The sequence below is a fragment of the Meles meles genome, chromosome 2 (assembly GCF_922984935.1).
Source record: "Meles meles chromosome 2, mMelMel3.1 paternal haplotype, whole genome shotgun sequence".
NCBI classification, from domain to species: domain Eukaryota; kingdom Metazoa; phylum Chordata; class Mammalia; order Carnivora; family Mustelidae; genus Meles; species Meles meles.
Window position 1 is genome coordinate 133,939,732 of NC_060067.1, and position 19,482 is coordinate 133,959,213.

The 19,482-nt window shown below is 33.7% G+C and overlaps 1 protein-coding gene across 3 annotated transcripts in view; it reads right to left on the reverse strand.

The window, feature by feature from the left end:
• The window catches only part of FSTL5 (follistatin like 5), a 753,549-nt gene extending 734,536 nt beyond the window's left edge, over positions 1 to 19,013 (reverse strand). For 2 of the 3 annotated variants that reach the window (XM_045984612.1, XM_045984593.1), the window contains exon 1: positions 18,638 to 19,013. The gene's annotated coding sequence lies outside the window, so the exon portion shown is untranslated. Of the gene's footprint in view, positions 1 to 18,031; positions 18,051 to 18,637 lie in introns of those variants that run through there. The other variant, XM_045984601.1, reaches the window with a different exon arrangement.
• Positions 19,014 to 19,482: the final 469 nt, after the last annotated feature.

Here is a 19,482-nt window from a genome sequence, read left to right on the forward strand (position 1 = left end):
TAATATTGTTTGTTAAACTTATTTTTATAAATCCATTTCTTTGTTTTGGAATTTTCTTATAACAAAGCTTATAAAAGTATATGCTTTATTTTTTAATTTTAATTTTAATTTTTTAAAGATTTTATTTATTTATTTGACAGACAAAGATCACAAGTAGGCAGAGGGGCAGGCAGAGAGAGGAGGAAGCAGGCTCCCTACGGAGCAGAGAGCCTGATGCGGGGCTCCATCCCAGGACTCTGGGATCATGACCTGAGCCAAAAGCAGAGGCTTTAACCCACTGAGCCACCCAGGCGCCGCAAAGTATATGTTTTAGAATGCAAAGTTAATTCTAAAGAGCAGATATCCACACAGAATTATTGTTATAGTTTTTAAATTAAGAAGTGAGAATTCTGAAAAATTCTTTAAAAAATACAAATTTCTGTATAATACAATAGCATTTTGAATAAACCCACATCTAGCACCCGTACACACACACTCACACACACAAACACACAAATGCAAATCCATACAAACATACATATTTACATATATAGATATACACATAAAATTGGAATTTATTTTTTAACAAATAATGAAATGGAAGTGTTATAATTATCTCAACTTTTTAATGGGTTTTAAGAAATGAAAATTAAAATGCCTATTTAGAAATATTTAGGGCAAAATGCTTATAGAACAGTGTTGGTAAGTATGACAGAAATAAAACTTTATTTTCAAAATATCTTTAAAAAGGCAAGTTTATAGAGGTTTTTATATAATATTTATAGTCTAGATTGCCCATATTATACCACAAAGAATTCCAAATCTCAGAAACCTATTTTTTTCAAAGTAAATATTTGCCTGTGCTATATATCCATTAAGTTGGCAGGAAAAAAGTCTTTTTGTGGAATTACTAAAATAAATAAATAAATAAATAAAAATGACCTGGCAAAGAGTTCCCCATCTTAGGACACCGTCACTCAACATGAGCATCAGGATATGCCATTGCAGGGGAAGAAAACATAGATAATCGGGCACCAGCTATTAAACACTGACAGATAGGAGTTCTCCTATTAGGTCTACTCCCTTTTCACTGGCCAAACAAGTCACATGAACACACCTAACTTCAAGAGGATGAGACAGCGTAATCTTTGTATATGCTCAAATAGTAAAGTGAATTAAATAAAATTGGTGAGAAATAATAATTTCTACCATACTTCAAGATCTTTTTCTTTTTTAACAAAACTGAACTCCCAATGTGGAACTTGAACTCATGACCCCAGGATCAAGAGTTGCATGCTCTACCAACTGAGCCACCCAGTTGCCCCTTAGACCCTTTTGCATTGTAAAGCTTTTAACACCCAAAAATGTATTATGATTCTTTTTTTTTTTTAAAGATTTTATTTAGTTATTTGACAGACAGAGATCACAAGTAGGCAGAGAGGTAGGCAGAGAGAGGAGAGAGAGGAGGAAGCAGGCTCCCCGCTGAGCAGAGAGCCCCATATGGGGCTCGATCCAAGAACCCTGAGATCATGACCCGAGCCAAAGGCAGAGGCTTTAACCCACTGAGCCACCCAGGCACCCCGATGTATTATGATTCTTAAAGGCTGGTGGTGAGACTGTACTGAATTTCCTAAACTTTCTTAAAAAGTGATTTTTTAAAAAAGATTTATTTATTTATTTGAGAAAGAGAGGCAAGCATGGAGGGGAGGAGCAGAGGGAAAGGGAAACTCTAGCAGGGAGCTAGAAGTGGGGCTCAATCTCAGAATCCTGAGATCATGGCCTGGTCCAAAACCGAGTCTGGCTTAACTAACTGTGGCTCCCTGGCACCCCCCAAAAGATGAATTTTTATGTGAGATATTTTTGCACTAAATTTTTGTGAATATACATTGAAATAGTAGTTTATGCTATATTTTAACATAGAGATAAATGAACTAAAAATATGTTACAATTGCACTATAGTAACTAAAATTTTTATTTTTTTGTTACTGAAATACATCAAATTATAATAATTCCTTATTCATATAGCATTATAGTGAAGGAAATTATAATGATTTTCTGGAATTCAGACCTTAACCTATTAAGCATGTAATGTTATTTTCTTTCTTGTACTTGAATGGGGCTATCTATATATCTATATCATCTCCATCTCTCTCTGTGTGTCTCTGTATATCTATCTATCTATCTATCATCGTCATCCTCACTGATGTATCTAAAGAATGGTTCCTCTTTAACTGAAGTAACTAAAATTTTGGGGTGAATCTATTTTTTTTGAAAAATCAAATATAAAGTTTCCTTTCTAAAATAAATTCCTTAATGATGACATTCTGTTATAATTCCCATGTTCCTTATAAAGAGGAGCAAAAACAAATGTTCAGATCTGTGATTTTCTACCATAAAATTACTAACTACCCATAAAATAAATCACTATGTTTATAGCTAAACATAGCTTTGCTTTATAGCTAAAAATAGCTTTGTTTTATATTATCTTAATGTCTAGCTCATTTTATACATTTTAGGTTGCAGAAGGTTGCATAAATAGTACATATCCTATGTTAGATAGCCATGTAGCCAGCCAACACTCGATCCCCTATTGTAAACATCTTATATTAGTATGCTACATTTGTCACAATTAGAAAATCAATCAAAGTTAATAAAGTCCATACTTTATTCTGACTTCTTTAGTTTTACCTAATGTCTTTTTCCTTTTCTAAGATATCATTGAGGACATCACATTACATTTAGTTATAATGCTTCTCTAGACCCTTCTTAACTGTGATTTCACTAATTTTCTAATTTTCACTTTTTCAAAATTTTGTAAATATTCTTATCTGGCAATTAGTTTCCAAACATCTTTTTAGGTCACTCTGCCTCACTTAACATTGAAATGTTTCTTTTAAAATAATACCCATCAAGTCTAACATTAAGAAACATTTGACATGAAGCTGTTTTCACAACAACAAGCAAAAACTGGATTTTAAAACTATGGTGGTTCTTTGATGCTTAGTTTTTCCAAATGGTCCTATAATAAAAGCTGTAAGATTGCTTTGTAGTACAAAATTATAAATTTTTTCTATTGCTATGAGAAAATAAAAAATAGAGTGAAAACTACAAATTGAATTCATATTTTTATGCATCATTTAAGTTAAAATTCTATTTGATATCAATCTACTATCCTTTCTCTGAAGAGGTTTTCTAGGAGAATTTTTTATTATTTATACTGTTTCCTTAGTTTGTCTATTTCTTATTCATTTGTATTTACAAAATTAATGTTCTAACTATATAGACCACTTAGGTAAGTGACAGGCATTTGTACCTGTATGACTGACCCACCCTCATTACCTAAATCACAATCTGACTTACTTAGAATATGGCAGATTACTGGTCAACATTAAGCTAAATTTGATAACTAAAACTAAATACATATGTACTTGAAAATTGAAACTATCAGAACTTTACCATTCTAAATGAGTTTGTAAAAGATTGTTCCATACTAGTTAACCCTCAGGTAAACACAGTAAGTGTATCATTAAAAAATTCTCAGACACAGTTCAAAATAAAATGAGATAAGATGCACTATTAGTATTTTTTAGTGTGATAATTATTGTGTCATACTAATTCCTTTTATGTCTCCAGTTAGTTAGAACTCTATTGCATTTTCAACCATTACATTTAGTATGTGAATGACTCTAGTGGCTTATCAACTTCTAATACATCAATGCAACATTCCATTGAAAATGTACTTATCGGGCGCGTGGGTGGCTCAGTGGGTTAAGCCCCTGCCTTCAGCTCAGGTCATGATCTCAGGGTCCTGGAATCGAGTCCCACATCAGGCTCTCTGATCAGCAGGGAGCCTGCTTCCCTTTCTCTCTCTCTGCCTGCCTCTCTATCTACTTGTGATCTCTCTCTGTCAAATAAATGAATAAAATCTTTAAAAAAAAAAAAGAAAAGAAAATGTTCTTATCGACATATTAGTAGGTATAAAAATTTCAATGTACTTGGGGATTTTAGCGGATATATCACATATAAATATAAATAAATATAATATAAAATAGAATAGTACTTATTTTAAGGTAAACATGATTATTCACTATCTACAATAAATCCTCATGTATGTAGTTCACCTTCCAAAGCCCCAAAGATAATCATTTTTATCTTAAGCATATAAAAGTATTCCACAAGGTAGCCAAAAAATGATCTGAAATTTCTTGAGATCCATGTGATTTAGTACCATACTTTGGATTTTTGAGTCAGGCATTATTCACTTATATTTCTGGAGGAATGACTACCAAGCCACTGTACAAGTGAATACAACTTATATAATTTGAAATTCTAAGTGCTGTAAGGATTACAAAGGGTAAACTCTGAAGAAGTACCACATGTATTACCCAGCCTGAAAAGCATATATATTTAAAAAAAGTGTTTGACATTACTCTACCAAAGTTTGTCAGGAAAAATACTGCAAATTAAAAATCAAAGCCTTCTGTATGTACCTTCATCATATGATTACAGATATAAGGTTCAAAAACAGACTTCTAACATTCACAAGTACAACTCTACCCCCAAAATGAAATGTCTGAAAGTATCTTGTTCAGGATTATACACAAAAATCTGGAAGTGTGCAGTGACTGGAATGAACTCCATACACAGTTGAGTCTAACCTCAATTAAAATTAAATGGTTTAATCTCTGTTTTCTCATTATTAAATTAGATGATAATAAAGATTCCTCCTTCTGAAAAGTCAATATAGATTCAGTTAATTTTTCTATATATTTATATACATTAGTATAGATACATACACATTTAATTTTTATTAGAAAAATAATTACATTTTAAAAAATATTTTTGTTCCTATAAAAACAACACCTTATGATTTTACTTAATTTGTAAGTCAGTTTCAATATAATGTCTAGTCTGACATATTTCTAAGATAAAATATTTCAAATATATCAGAAATAGAAGTCCTGATACTCCCTTATTTAATGATAAGAATTGAATGAAGAACACAGATAAGATTACATTAATAAATCTGGTTTTAAGGGTGCCTGGGTGGCTCAGTGGGTTAAAGCCTCTGCCTTCAGCTCAGGTCATGATCCCAGGGTGCTGGGATCTAACCCCGCATGGGGGTGGGGGGGGGTCTCTGCTCAGCAGGGAGCCGGCTTCCTCCTCTCTCTCTGCCTGCTTCTCTCCATACTTGTGATCTCAGTCTGTCAAATAAATAAATAAAATCTTTAAAATAAATAAACAAGTAAGTAAATCTAGTTTTATTTTCCTTTAAATTAGGGAAAGTTTTAATGCATGGTGATTTTGCTTTTGCAAAACTGTAGAATTTCTTTATAAAAAAATAATGAGTAATCAGTATTGCACTGGTACACTATCTTTGCTTAGAATCTTAGATATTCAAGACATGAGTCAATTTGAAGAAATCTTACCTACTTGAGAAACCCAAGTGCTTTCTAGAAAAATGTGGTGGGCCTAATGTATTTTTATTTAAGACCTTAAACACTGAAAAAAATCAGCTTGCATGGAAAATATGACTAAAATTATAGAATTCTTAATATATAGTCCTAGAGCCCACACCGTTTTTGCTGTTAAATTATCAGAATCATAAGATGTAACACTATGATCAAATATCTCAAGCATTACTAGCTTAAATCTATTGTAATCATTATAGAAAATAATATAGCAGTAGCCATTTCTAAACTTAAGTATAATCAGTTGATTTTACCAAGTAATTCAACTTCTGGGGAAATTTTAAAATAACAATAAAAGCTTCAAATGGATTTTAAATATACCTTATCAAAGTTTATACATCATTCAACATTCATATAAAAACTGCATGCAAACAATTAATAGTATGTAAATTTTACTAAAATGCATGTTTAATATGATCTCAATACATCATATATATTACTATTAAATTTAACTGTCCTATGGAAAATGGCAACTAATTTAAAAAAATGTCATTATGAAAGGAAAGAATCTATTAATTTATCATTAGTCAGGACAGAATAATACTATCACACTGAAACCATGTTAAGAAGTTACGAATATGGGGTGCCTGGGTGGCTCAGTTGGTTAAGCAACTGCCTTTGACTTAGGTCATGATCCTGGAGTCCTGGGATCAAGTCCCACATCAGGTTCCCTGCTCGGCAAGGAGTCTGCATGTGACCTCTCTCCTCTCATACTCTCTCTTTCTCATCCTCTTTCTCTCTCTCAAATAAATAAATAAAATCTTAAAAAAAAAAAGCTACTAGTAAAAAAATTTGCCTTCTTTTTCAAGAATGCTGCTATATAATAACTCATTCTTAAAAATCCATGCTAAGTTTTCAGTTGAACCTTTGGGATATATTTAATACTTTCTGATGCAGAGAAAAAAAAAACTAAAATTTTATTTTGAAAAAATGTTTTAAATTACCAAGTTTTATATTTTCAGAAAAACTCTGGAAAATTGTGGAGCAAGTCCCAATCAAAAACAACCTGAGAGTTCCTAATTTCAAATTTATGAAATATATAAAAATGGGACTTGACTCTCAGTATGAAATTGCTAATTGAAAACATCAGAACTGCTTAGGAATTTCTAAAGATGGATGTCCTCTACCTTTGTGCTTTTTGGTTTTTGGAAGTTTAGAAGGATGCTGCCACAGGTCCCGGCTAGAACACAAACCTATGTTTAAATTCCAGAATATCTAAGCTAACCAGTAACATTTTCGGATAGGACCCAACTTATTCTTAAGGCTATCACAGATTTGGGCCACCTGGGTGGCTCATTCAGTTAAGCATCTGCCTTCAGCTCAGGTCATGATCCCAGGGTCCTGGGATTGATTCCTGCATCAGGCTCCTTGCTCAACAGGAAGCCTGCTTCTCCCTCTCCCTGCCTCTCTCCGTCCTTGTACTCTCTCTGTCAAATAAATAAATAAAATCTTTAAAAGACTATCACAGATTTAATTTAAGCCAACTAATGCTTTATAGTATTAAAGCATTAAAGCATCCTAGGCATCTATTTCTAATGTTCTTTTTTCTGGTTCAAGGACCCTGTGCTAAGATCTAAAAACTGGGGCAGGAAAGATTTGCTATCAGAGAGTGGGGTCTTTATCGTGTTCCAACAATTTATAAATCAAACATGTTTACCTTCTATAACAAATAGGACCCCCCCAAAATTGGGAGAAATGGTGAAGCTTCTTTAAGTGTTTAAATAATCATGAATCTCACAATTTCAAAAAAGTTATGTTGCACTTAAAGATACAGTCATTCCCTACATATGAAAAAGACAATTTTTGAGGGAAAGCATAGTGACATAGAAAGGTAGTATCAAAATATCCTAAATGCCTTCTTGAGCTCCCTCTACTGATTTTTAGACAGTTGTTAACCTGACAGAGATTTTTAACAAAACATATGTAGTTGTCAAGATGTCCAATCGAGTGCTAAGATCAAGAGTCGTTTTCACAGCTGGGCACAGAATTCTACTCCAGACATTATCAATTAAATTGTACTACTTGTGCACAGACAGGAAAACAAACTCAATGAAAGATTTTCCCCATCCTCAGGCTTCAGTAAATAAAAAATAGGACAATTGTCCAAAGAAAATAAACATAGAGGGTATTTATTTTAAATCTTTGTTGTCATTAATTGTAAATATATAGACTTAAAAGGCAAAGCATTTCTAGAATTTTTTTTCTCTTCATTTTTAAATTTTTTTTAGCTCAGTTAATTATAACTTTATGAGAAATGTCACCAAAAGAAGTAATTTAAGGAAAGTATTGCCACAATTTGTGCAAGTTCTTTCAAGTCATACTTTTTGTTTTTTTGTAAATGCACCAACTTTTGAGATTCTTCCAAAGGACTGAGATGTTGTGCATCTAATTGCTGTATTTATTTCATAAAGTTGTGGATGTATCTAGATCACATTTCTTTTGCATTTTCCTTACATGGTCCCATGATGTCATACTTTTTAACAAACACTGTGGTTTCTCAAGCATGTGCACAAACGCAAAAGGCATGCTAAGCATTTCTCTTCCCCTAATAATGCTATAGTGTCTAGGATAATGAATCACTTGACATAAATACCAGCTCACTGGATCATTGCCTCAAAGGAACATAGATTTTAAAGCCCTTAAGTTTTCTATGAAAGAATGTGAAGTTCTGAACAAATAAGCTATACAATGCACAGAGTACAAACTAGTTTTCAGAAATTAGCTTCAAGTCCCAGAATTTGGTTGTAATATCTGCTCTCTATAGTGTATTTAAAGGTGGAAGGAAAAATTAATCTAAATAACACATTTCAAACATACTGTAGTGCCAAGCAAAGAAGGATGCTAATTTTCACTAACCAAAAAAAAAATCAAAAATTTAAAAAATATAATAATTTTCATCATGATGGGAGCCTTTGGATTTTGACAATAATTTGACATTCATGAATGGAAGAGATATGCTAAAGAACACATATAAATGGCCAACAGTACATGAAAAGTTGTTCAACATCACTAATCATCAGGGAAATGCAGATTGAAACCACTATGAGCTATCACCTCACACCTGTTAGGAGGTCTATTATCCAACAAGAAAAAAATAAAAGCAAAAAGCAATAATCCTGCGCATTGTTGGCAGAAATGTAAAATGATACAGGCACTATGGAAAACAGTATGGACATTCCTTAAAAGTTTAGAATATAAATATCATATTATCCACTGATCCAACTCTTTCTGGCTATTTACCCAAAAAATTAAAAGCAGCATCTCAAAGAGATAACTTCATCCTCACATTCATTGCAACATTATTCACAATATCCATAAGGAATGTCAGTTTATCCGAAACTACTTAATGGGTAACACAGAATGACAGAGTTGGCACCCAAGATAACCCCTACCTTAGATACCACTTTTATTCCTTAGTAAACCTTTACCTGTTTAACTTTTGATTGTGACATTTATCACTAAGACATGAACTTCTGTCTATATTAGTTTGCTTCTTGTCTGTCTTTCCACAGGAAGAGTAGGGTGGGAACTTTGTATCATTCTCACTCAATTCCCAGCACCCAAAAGGGCACCTGAAGCACAGTAAGCACATAATTATATTTATTGAAATGATTATTTTATATTAAATGTTTTAATGTTTTTAAGAAAGTTAATGTTTACTAAATTTAAAATTGAATTGATATACTAGTTAATTTTCTTTAGCTTTTAGCTTTTGTCAAGATAAAATTACCATAATTGTATAAAAACTATAAAAGATATAAGTGCAATAAAATTTTTTGTATAATAAATGTAAATAAAAATAATTACCTAAATATTTACCAATTTTTAGACCAAATAAATAAGAACAAAATTATTAGTATCATAAATGTGATATTCTTTTGAAGATGACATTCTTTTAAAATATAAAGATTTTCTTTCAAAGTAAATATAAATTTATTGCATATTTAAAATAAGAAATGCAATATCATTTTCACTTTCTACATAATATATAAAGCATAATAAGTATAAATCCCTGATTTGAATGGAAAGATTCTATGTTTCATAAATAAATAAACCCTTTGTGTGGTTTTCTTTCTTTTTTTTTTTATAAACATATAATGTATTTTTATCCCCAGGGGTACAGGTCTGTGAATCGCCAGGTTTACACACTTCACAGCACTCACCATAGCACATACCCTCCCCAATGTCCATAACCCCCGTCCCCCTCTCCCAACCCCACCTCCCCCCAACAACCCCCAGTTGTTTTGTGAGATTAAGAGTCACTTATGGTTTGTCTCCCTCCCGATCCCATCTTGTTTCATTTATTCTTCTCCTATCCCCCTAACCCCCCATGTTGCATCTCCACGTCCCTTTGTGTGGTTTTCAATTCGTCAGAGACCAAAGGCAAAAATAAATAAATAAATAAAAACAGAATAGATTAACAAAACCTAGAATCTAAAAACATTAACCAATCCATGAGCATAAATTATGTGTACAAAACATAATAAAGGCAGACATAAAGGATAAACTTCAATGAGGGTTGTATAATATGTAAATTAAGTAATTTTAAACCACAAAGTTTTGCACACATGGAAGGAATTCCTAGGGTTCTTCCTTTAAAAAGACCTTAAGGTTAATTAGGAAGAACAACCTAAGGCACATAAAAAATCCAAAAGTCACACCAGACTGTTCATTGCATAGTTCAGGTCATAAACGCTGGAGATTAGTGGCACAACAGCAATAGAGAAAAGGTTCTAAGGTTCAAGCAGAACTTGAGTTAGGTATAGTAGGCAGAATTCTTACATGCATCCCAATGACCCACAGTCTTGTATAATCCCCTCATCTTGTGTGTAGGTAGAACATTTAACTTGCTTTTGACCAATGGAAAATGACAAAGTGATACAGTATTCTTGTGGTTATTACATTATATGGAAAGGAGGAGAGATTTAAGATGAATAAATGAAACAAGATGGGATTGGGAGGGAGACAAACCATAAATGACTCTTAATCTCACAAAACAAACTGGGGGTTGCTGGGGGGAGGTGGGATTGGGAGAGGGGGAGGGGGCTATGGACATTGGGGAGGGGAGGCGAACCATAAGAGACTATGGACTCTGAAAAACAACCTGAGGGTTTTGAAGGGTCAGGGGTGGGAGGTTGGGGGAACAGGTGGTGGGTGATGGGGAGGGCACGTTTTGCATGGAGCACTGGGTGTTGTGCAAAAAGAATGAATACTGTTACGCTGAAAAAAAAATAAATAAATAGAAAACATAAACTAAAAAAAAAAAAAAAAAAAAAAAAAAAAAAGACATAATTAAGGTTCCAAGTCAGCTAACCTTATGTTATCAAAAAGGGGATTATTGTAGTTGGACCTGACCTAATGAGGTGGAACCTTTAAAAGCAGATTTATAGATCAGAAACTGAAGGAATCAGTAAAATTTTTATCTGGCCTTGACAAAATAAACTTTCATGGATTCTGAGCTGAAAAGAAAGAAAAGAAAAAGAAAGAAAGAGAAAAGGGAGGGAGGGAGGGAGGAAAAAAAAAATCTTACCGATGACCAGTGATCTTAGAAGAGGAACCTGGGTCTCAAATAAGAGCCCACTTCTGGCTGAAAACTTGATGTGAGATTCTGAGCAGAGGATCCAGCTAGTTTGAACCCAGACTTGTGACTCATGGAAACAGAGATAATAAATGCTTAAACCACTGAGGTTATGGCAATTTTTACACAACAATAGAAAACAAATATATACATGTGAAAAAAAATACATATCTTGGTGATATCCAAGGTGATGCTGACTTGACATTAATTTCAACAAAAACTGGAGCCTCTGGAAAGCACACATGAGCACAATGTGCTCTTATATTATTAAAAAACTTGGCTGGAAATAAAGAAGTGAGATGTAGGTGGATATTCTTGAACACACAACAGTGCATACAGGACACTGGTTTTGTACAGAGGAAAGGAATCATACTTTATATTTTGATCTATCTCTGTTTTACATACGTGCATTGCACACACGAGAAAATTGAAAATCAAATTGATTACTCCCAGGCTATAGAACCAATAACAACAACAAATAGAGAATTTCAACTTAATATAGCAAAAAGTAGAGATCCACTGATGATTTCTGAAGAACACAGTGACATTTAAAAGCTTACTTTAACTGAGAGGAATCTAGAAGAGGTATGAAGTCTGTATCAGTGAGAATAGTGATACTAATCAGGCAGCTGGTTTCAGACAGAGCTTGGTCTGAGTCCCAACTCTGTGGGCAATGTCACTCTTTAAGCTTTGGTCTTTTGCTATCTACCTCATATGGTGTTGCGCATATAGAATGTAATGATGTTTATAAATACTTAGCATATTATATGACACACTATGAATTGCTAAAAAAAATTTACTTTCTATTTTTTTCATCTGTTATTGTCACTGCAGGAAGAAATAAGAATCAGGGAGATCAATGTAGAGAGTGTCGAAAAGATTTCTATTGAGATGGGATAGTGTGGGTCAAGGTAAAAGTGGTAAGATGAGGGAATAGCAAATAGGAATTAGGTAAAGTTATATAACAAAGGGAAGAATGTCAAAACTTGGGGAGTCCCTGCATATAGTATAGCAAGAATGATGTATGTTTAAAACACCTGTGAGTTTTTCAGACCTAGGTGAATAGGAAAGTGTGTCATTACTGACTGACAGGCAAAAAAAATTAGGATGGGAGACCACATTAAGGATGAGATGATAAGTTCATGGAGTTTGTGCTGTCACCATGAAATCAGAGTTAAAATGTCCAGCAGACCTTTGTAAATACATTAATGGAGTTCAGATCTGGGCCAGAGCTATATATTTGGAAGATATCTATGAAGAGAGAATAATTGTAACTGTTGGAGTGAACAGACTTCCTGCAGGGCTCCACAGAGAATGAGGAACAGTGAGTCAAATGAATAGTGTACAAAATGGTGCAGAAATGTCAAGATAAAAAACTTTTATACCAGGCTTCATTTCAAAAGTAAAACACCAATATTGCTAACTGATATGTAAAATATTTAATAAAAGCCGTATTGTCTTTCACGCTTTAATTTCCTTTATAAATCAAACTTTTCTATCTCCTTTGGGATCCATTTAATAAGGACAATCCAAAACCTGGGTAATGAGGATTCACTAGGGAATCTGATGCAACTCTGTGGCTCACCTGGGAAGTGTGTTATAATTATGGCCCGCAGTATTCACCTCTTCTCCTACTCAGTGGGCTTAATCCCCTATGAAAACAAAGAGCATCAACTAGTGGTCAATGTTTCCCTTCCTACCTCAAATAGAGTTAAAAAACAATACATGCAGTATTTAGTGTTTCCTAAGTGTTCAAGAACCCACTTTAGACTACCTCTTTTTATTTTGATTGCTTTATTTCATCTCACAGTCTATTTAAAATATCAGTAGCTAACTAGTCTGAAGGTTTGAACAGAACACAAGTGGTAATTGCTGGAAGTGGGCTGAAGTTCAAGATGTCTTTGTATTTGATATTCAGTAGGACTTTTTAGCTGGGGAACCTAGAACTCTCTGGACACATTAAAGTGTATTCTACTGTTCTTACTCTATTTAACTTAGAAAGGGAAATATTGTCTGTCCCTACTGCTATTAATGGTCAATGAGATCAAATAATATAGCATCTTTCTAATATTAAATACAAAGGAAAAACTTCTTAAAACCTTTGTGCATTCTAAAGTGTGTATACTAAAAAATAAATGCCATAAAATCATTTCTATATAACTTAATAATTAAGGAAAGGACTTGGGGAAAGAGTAAAGGTGGATTCACGTTTAGTAAAGAAAGTCTCATAGGAAATGCATTGTTTTAAGTAAGACACACCCAGTTGAATATTTGAGCTAAACAGAGGTGCTGGAAGTGCACATTATAGCTGCAAAAAGGATGAGTTAGGTATGATTGTCTAATCCACCTGTGTCCTAGTTGTGGGATCAGAGCCTGGAGAGGCATACAATTTTTTTTTTTAAGATTTTATTTATTTATTTGACAGAGAGAAATCACAAGAGAGGCAGGCGGAGAGAGAGGAAGGGAAGCAGGCTCTCCGCTGAGCAGAGAGCCAGATGCGGGACTCGATCCCAGGACCCTGAGATCATGACCTGAGCTGAAGGCAGCGGCTTAACCCACTGAGCCACCCAGGTGCCCCAGAGGCATACAATTTTGATCTGAGCATCTGCTTTCTCATTTCTCAAATGAGGACAATATGAATTTTTCAGTTATACAAATGTTAGACTTAATGTAAATAAAATAGACTAATATGAGTAAAATATATAAGTACATATATTTGAATTATATTTATATATATGTGTGTGTGTGTATATATATATATATACTTTGAATGGTATCTCTTTCTGTCTTCTTCTTATCATAAGCAAGCCTCCAGGCTCAAAAACTTTATGCTCAAGTATCAATACACAATTTACTGTGAGACAGCAAATGTGTTTATTAGTAGCAAATCACTCTCTTTCTTTCTTTGGAAAGATGAATTGAACCCCCCTCCTTAATCCTAAATGAGGCAGTTCAGAGTCTGGTTGATGTCAGGATCACTATATATATATATATATATATATATATATATATATATATATATATAGCAATTGCTATATATATATATATAGCAATTGCTATATATATATATATATATATATATATATATATATAGCAATTACTATAGTTTGAGAAAAGAGGGAATATCTACAGAGTACATGGGGACATTAGCCACTTCATGTTAGTAAAACACCTTTACTTTGAGGGTTTTAGAAATTATAAAAGATAAAGCCTTGATGGTCATTAGAACACTACCTAATGTGTTTTGTGGAAGTGGTCCAATCATGAAAGGCAAATTATTTCCATTTCATCATCACCTTTGGGGAATGTAGTTCAGACTTGTATGTTTTAATTGCTACTGTATGTATGTTTTAATTGCTACCTTAGTGCTACTAACACAGAAAAAATATCACTAAGGTAAGTTTCTCTTAACTGTCAATTACAATAGATATATTTAAATAAAACTGAACGAGAAAAGTATTTTCAAATCTTTTGCGTTGTGTTTTAGAATTGCTAGCAGTGCTATGAACCAGTTATGAGTTGGAATAATATTCTCCGTATTGACATGCAAATGAACTCACGAAGCAACTACTTTGCTTTAGAGATTTACATAATTTGATACCAAAAGCTACATTAAATTAATATTAATTACTTGGTTTTAAAGCAAGAAAGTTCAGAGTTAAGCTGCTCTTCTTCCCACATTTTACAACATCTATGCAAGGAATCAAAATATCTTAGGTATAAGGATATTCCACTGTATCCCTTAGAAGTGCATAGCTTATTACCCAAAATTGTATATGAAGTAAACCCGATGTATCTCTTTTAGAGGTAGAAACTTTCAAATCCTTTATCAGCACTCATTTTTTTTCAGAATCAATGTGGTACTATAAAGCCTTCATTACGTACACATCAATTCTGCTGCTTATTTCTGGCAAATTTTCATTTCCAATGTCCCTTCCCTTGCCAATCATACCACGAGAACTTATGAATGACATTTTCATGGCAAAAAATTGGTGTGTACTAAAGCATAACAGCCTAAATAAAAATAACAACAAAAAGACACATTTGTTACAAAAATCTATATTGCATTATAGCTTGTTAAGTAAATTTTTTTGCATTAAGTAGCATTTCTTGAACTTGCTTGTTCAAGATCATTCCCACTGCAGGTTTGTGGTAGAGTACACCAAGAAATATATATGTATACACACACACACACTGTGCACACAGTGTACACATACACATACTCATTATATCACACACTCATACTATTATTTAATACTGTCTCTAAAAAAACCCATATTAAAACTCCTTGGAATTATGAATTTATCAAAAATACTCTCTCATCTGCTATACTAATATTAACTTCCTCAATACTAAGGTGATTAAAGCACAAAGGGACCAATTGTTTAGTTGTGTGGTGTGGTGACCAATTTAATGGGAAAATTAGGATTTTCCACAAGGGACCCCACAGTTCACCTTATACTCTATGCCCAAAGGACAATGGAGGTGTTGAAGCAGAAGGTGATTAAGTATGTTTGGTAAGATAATTGGTCACATGGCTGTTACAATAATGTTAACTACAGGAAGCATTTTTCCTGGCCTGTTAGTTCAGAAGAGTGTTTAGAACTTTATAATACATTAAGTAGTAAAAATACTAGAGTTATTAGGGGGATTGGGTTTGGGGCAGAATTGATAGAAATATATTATTGAAAGTGTTTTGGTCTCATTGATAAATGAGAATTAAACATGAAAAATTGCTATTATTCAAAGAAAATTCTCAGTAAACTATAATTTGCATATATCTTAAATATAATTTAAAAATTACTTTTAAAAAGTCAGTCCCCTAAAACTTTTTAACACATTTCTGGTTTACTATTATTTTCTTTAATTCTCTACTGTACATGGTAGTTAATAGATTTTTTAAAAAAAACAACGGTTTCATCTTTGTCTTAAATATTATCAAATTGCATAGTTATTCATCTTATCTATAAGAAAAAAAGACATCTATCCAGCAATATCATTTTTAAAGTTTTGACAAGCTCACTGTGTTTTAAGAAACAAGATGCAATTAAGAAAGACAACTTGAGCTTGTCATGTGACATGTAATTATATTAGTTCAGTAATTTTCTATACATTTGGTAAAACTTCATCATCTTGGAGTAAAAATTGCTGCATGTACTTATAGTACCTATGCAATGAAATGAATTCATGCTTTAGCAGGCTATCTATAGTGCTATTGAATATTCCTTTGAATATCACATGGACAAGTTGTAACTCCAAAATATGGTCATTTTTTTGTGTAGCAAAAAATTTATGAAGAGTCACCACATTTGAATATCTTTGATAGGTGTCCTCAAAGTTGGCAATTTTATTTGTTTACAGTAAGAGTCGTATTCTGTATCCAAACAGCATCCCCAATGTGCTAAGTTTGGGCTTATCATGGTCATCTAATTATCTAATTTTACCTTACCTCAGAACTAAGATATAAAAGCTAATAATGTAAAAAAAAACATGAAAAATGTTTCTAATATTTTAAATTTTCAATCTCACTGAAACTACTTTACTAGTTTCATGATTGACAATAGCATACTTTGATTTTAGTGCTTAACCATCTCACTGTGACAACACTAAACTTCATCTGAAAGAATTCCTGATACTGCTAGTTCAGGGGAACTGTTTATACTCAAACGAAGATACACATCTTAGAAAACTTTATGCAAAAAGAAATCAATGAGATACTGAAATACATTTAGGTGAGCATAGTGTTTATTTCTGTTCTTGCCTTTCCAGTAAGTTATAAAATTAAAAATACATTGATATTTCAGTAAAGAAAAGAAAACTGAAATTAAAAGAAGCCATTTGAAATTCCATAGTCTGAGTGCTTATACTCATATAGTTTTAAAAAGAAAATTTCAAAATGTATTGAAGAAAATAATTATTCTAAATTAATTTAAAGGAGGATGTATGGTAGGAGTTTCATGGCCCAGTGTTTCATATATCCTCCTTTGCCTCTCTACCTGTTCAGTGTTTAAAAATTTTGTATCAATATTTAATGTAAGATCACATGACTGACAGGAATCCTACAAAGAACAATCTGCTCAGGATAAAAGATGAGAACAACTTAAGGAGGTTTACATTTAGCCTGTAGTGTTTGAAATAATATCCATTTCTTGTAACAATCACTCTCATGTAGGACTGTGCTGTAAATAAAATGAAAAATCTCTATGCAGAGGAACTATTTTAAGTCATAAACTTTAAAGCTAAAGTTCATACTTGGTAAGTGTAATGCAACTAGAGCAGAAATTTTTATGATAATTTTAAAAGCCAAATATATACACTTAAATTAGCATACTCTTGAGTTGCGGAAAAACATAGCCCTAGTCAGTTGAATGATACTTATTAAGTCTGAAGCAGCTTATATTTTACATGTTCCTATTAAGATAGGATGTCTAGTTGCAACCTGAACTCTCTCCCTGGAAGGTAAACCTCACCTCTATATTTTTCCAGCCATCATTTATCCTTAATCTGATGTCACTAAATGACATAAATGAAAATTAATAATTCTATTTTTCAGACAAACAACATGCCTGTCAAATAAAGTCATGAATAGTAATAAGAAATACACAGAGCACAGTTAACTTCCATCATTTAGTAATTGTTCACTATGAGAAGTACTGTTCAGTGGTTTTCTGTACTGAATTCTTTCTTCATACACACTCAAAACACACTGCCAATTGACAAAAGGAACATAGCTTCAAAAGAAAATCTCCTAAGTAGAGAAAAGCTCTCTGTTAAACATGCAAGAGGTTAAACATTGCTGAAATAGCGAGACATTTTCCCAACCCACGCTTCCCAGTTCCATTCAATTACCAACAGCAGTAGTGGCTATAATACAAGCTAATACTGTATTATTAAATCGGAGCTTCCCATTTACATCCACCTATAACCTGAGTGGGTGGGGAGGGGAAGACATTTACTAGTCAATAGCAGAATAAACAGCCCCCAACTTGGAAATACACATGACCTTGGGGTGTAGAATTCTCAGAGACTGAGTTTCACAAGTTTTATTTGGATCTACTGCATAATAACATATCTAATGCACCCAACATGGTATAAATGCTCTTATCCCTCCCACCGCCCCTCCAAAAATGTTAAGAGAGCTCTGTACTTTGCAGTCTATGCCATAGATCTCAGAAGTAATCTTGATTAATCAGAGATTAATCCACTCAAATATTTTTTTAGGATTACATTTGTTTTAAACAACTTGTTGGTTGATTTATTTAATGTAATTTACTAACATATTTGGGGTTTGCATTGAATGTTTGTTTCTCGAGCCATGCTTGAAGTGTTGCTCTACAAATATTTATATTTATAAACCAGGATGTAACCTGATGACATTAACTTCACACACACACACACACAACCTCAACTTCCCTCTAGGATTCAGTGCTTAATCACCAACTGATGTTCTTGTAATAAAAATAGTAGTAGTAATTATTAAAATAATTATTGCAATCATTGCCAAAAGTCCCGTTTCAAATTATAAAAATCACAACTTGCTTTTTAAATTTTTGTATAGTACTCTGCATTCCCCCCCATTTGTAATAATTTATAATATTCTTTTTCTTACCTTATTTTAAGAGTCAAAAAAGTCTCCCAGAAAGATTCCTAAACGGTGTGGATATATAAATCACAATAATAACAATAGTTTAAAAAACGCTAAAAGATCGTTTCAGCTGGGAAAAGAGGAAAATAGTTTGGTCTAAAACTATAGAAATCTCCAAAGTCACGCTTGAACGGGAGCCTAGGTGGCAAACAGAGGACTCTCTCCCACGTCGGATACCACACTCCTTTGTCAAGTTGATATGATCCTGCTGGTGAAGCGGGTCCCGCAGGGCACAGAGAGTGCAAGAGGGCGTTGCCTCGAGGTGCTAGAGCAACCCGTCCGCTCGAGTCCCAGGTTCAGCACCGACAGCGCAGTGGACAGCACCAGCTCCTCTCACCTCCAGTTTGTCTCAGTCACTGAACCAGGCTGATTCTCGCGCCTCCTCCCTCAGCAAAAGCTGCTGCCACTCAACCCGGGCGTGCCCCGCCCCCATCATCTGACGTAACTATTTTGCATATCAACTCCCTGAGAGGTGCGGGGCGGCCCCTCTGACTGGGCTTACTGCTAGGGTCAGCTGAGGCAATGAGACGACAAAATCCTGGTTATTGACCAACGTTGGTTTCATTGGACTTCATGATCGGTCCTGAATAAACTAAATGCTTTTGGCGTGGCCTGAGCTTCTCCCTTCGCTTGGACTGCCGTTTCTGTGCGCTCTAAAGATCGCTGCTGGCACAGCTCTGGCAGAAAGCAGGGGCGGAGGGTGGGGGCAAAGGAGCACTGAGAGGAGAGGCTGGGGAAGCGGGAGGAGAAGGGACTTGGGTTTGGAATGAATCCATCCAACCACTTCAAAAAAAAAAAAAAAAAAAATC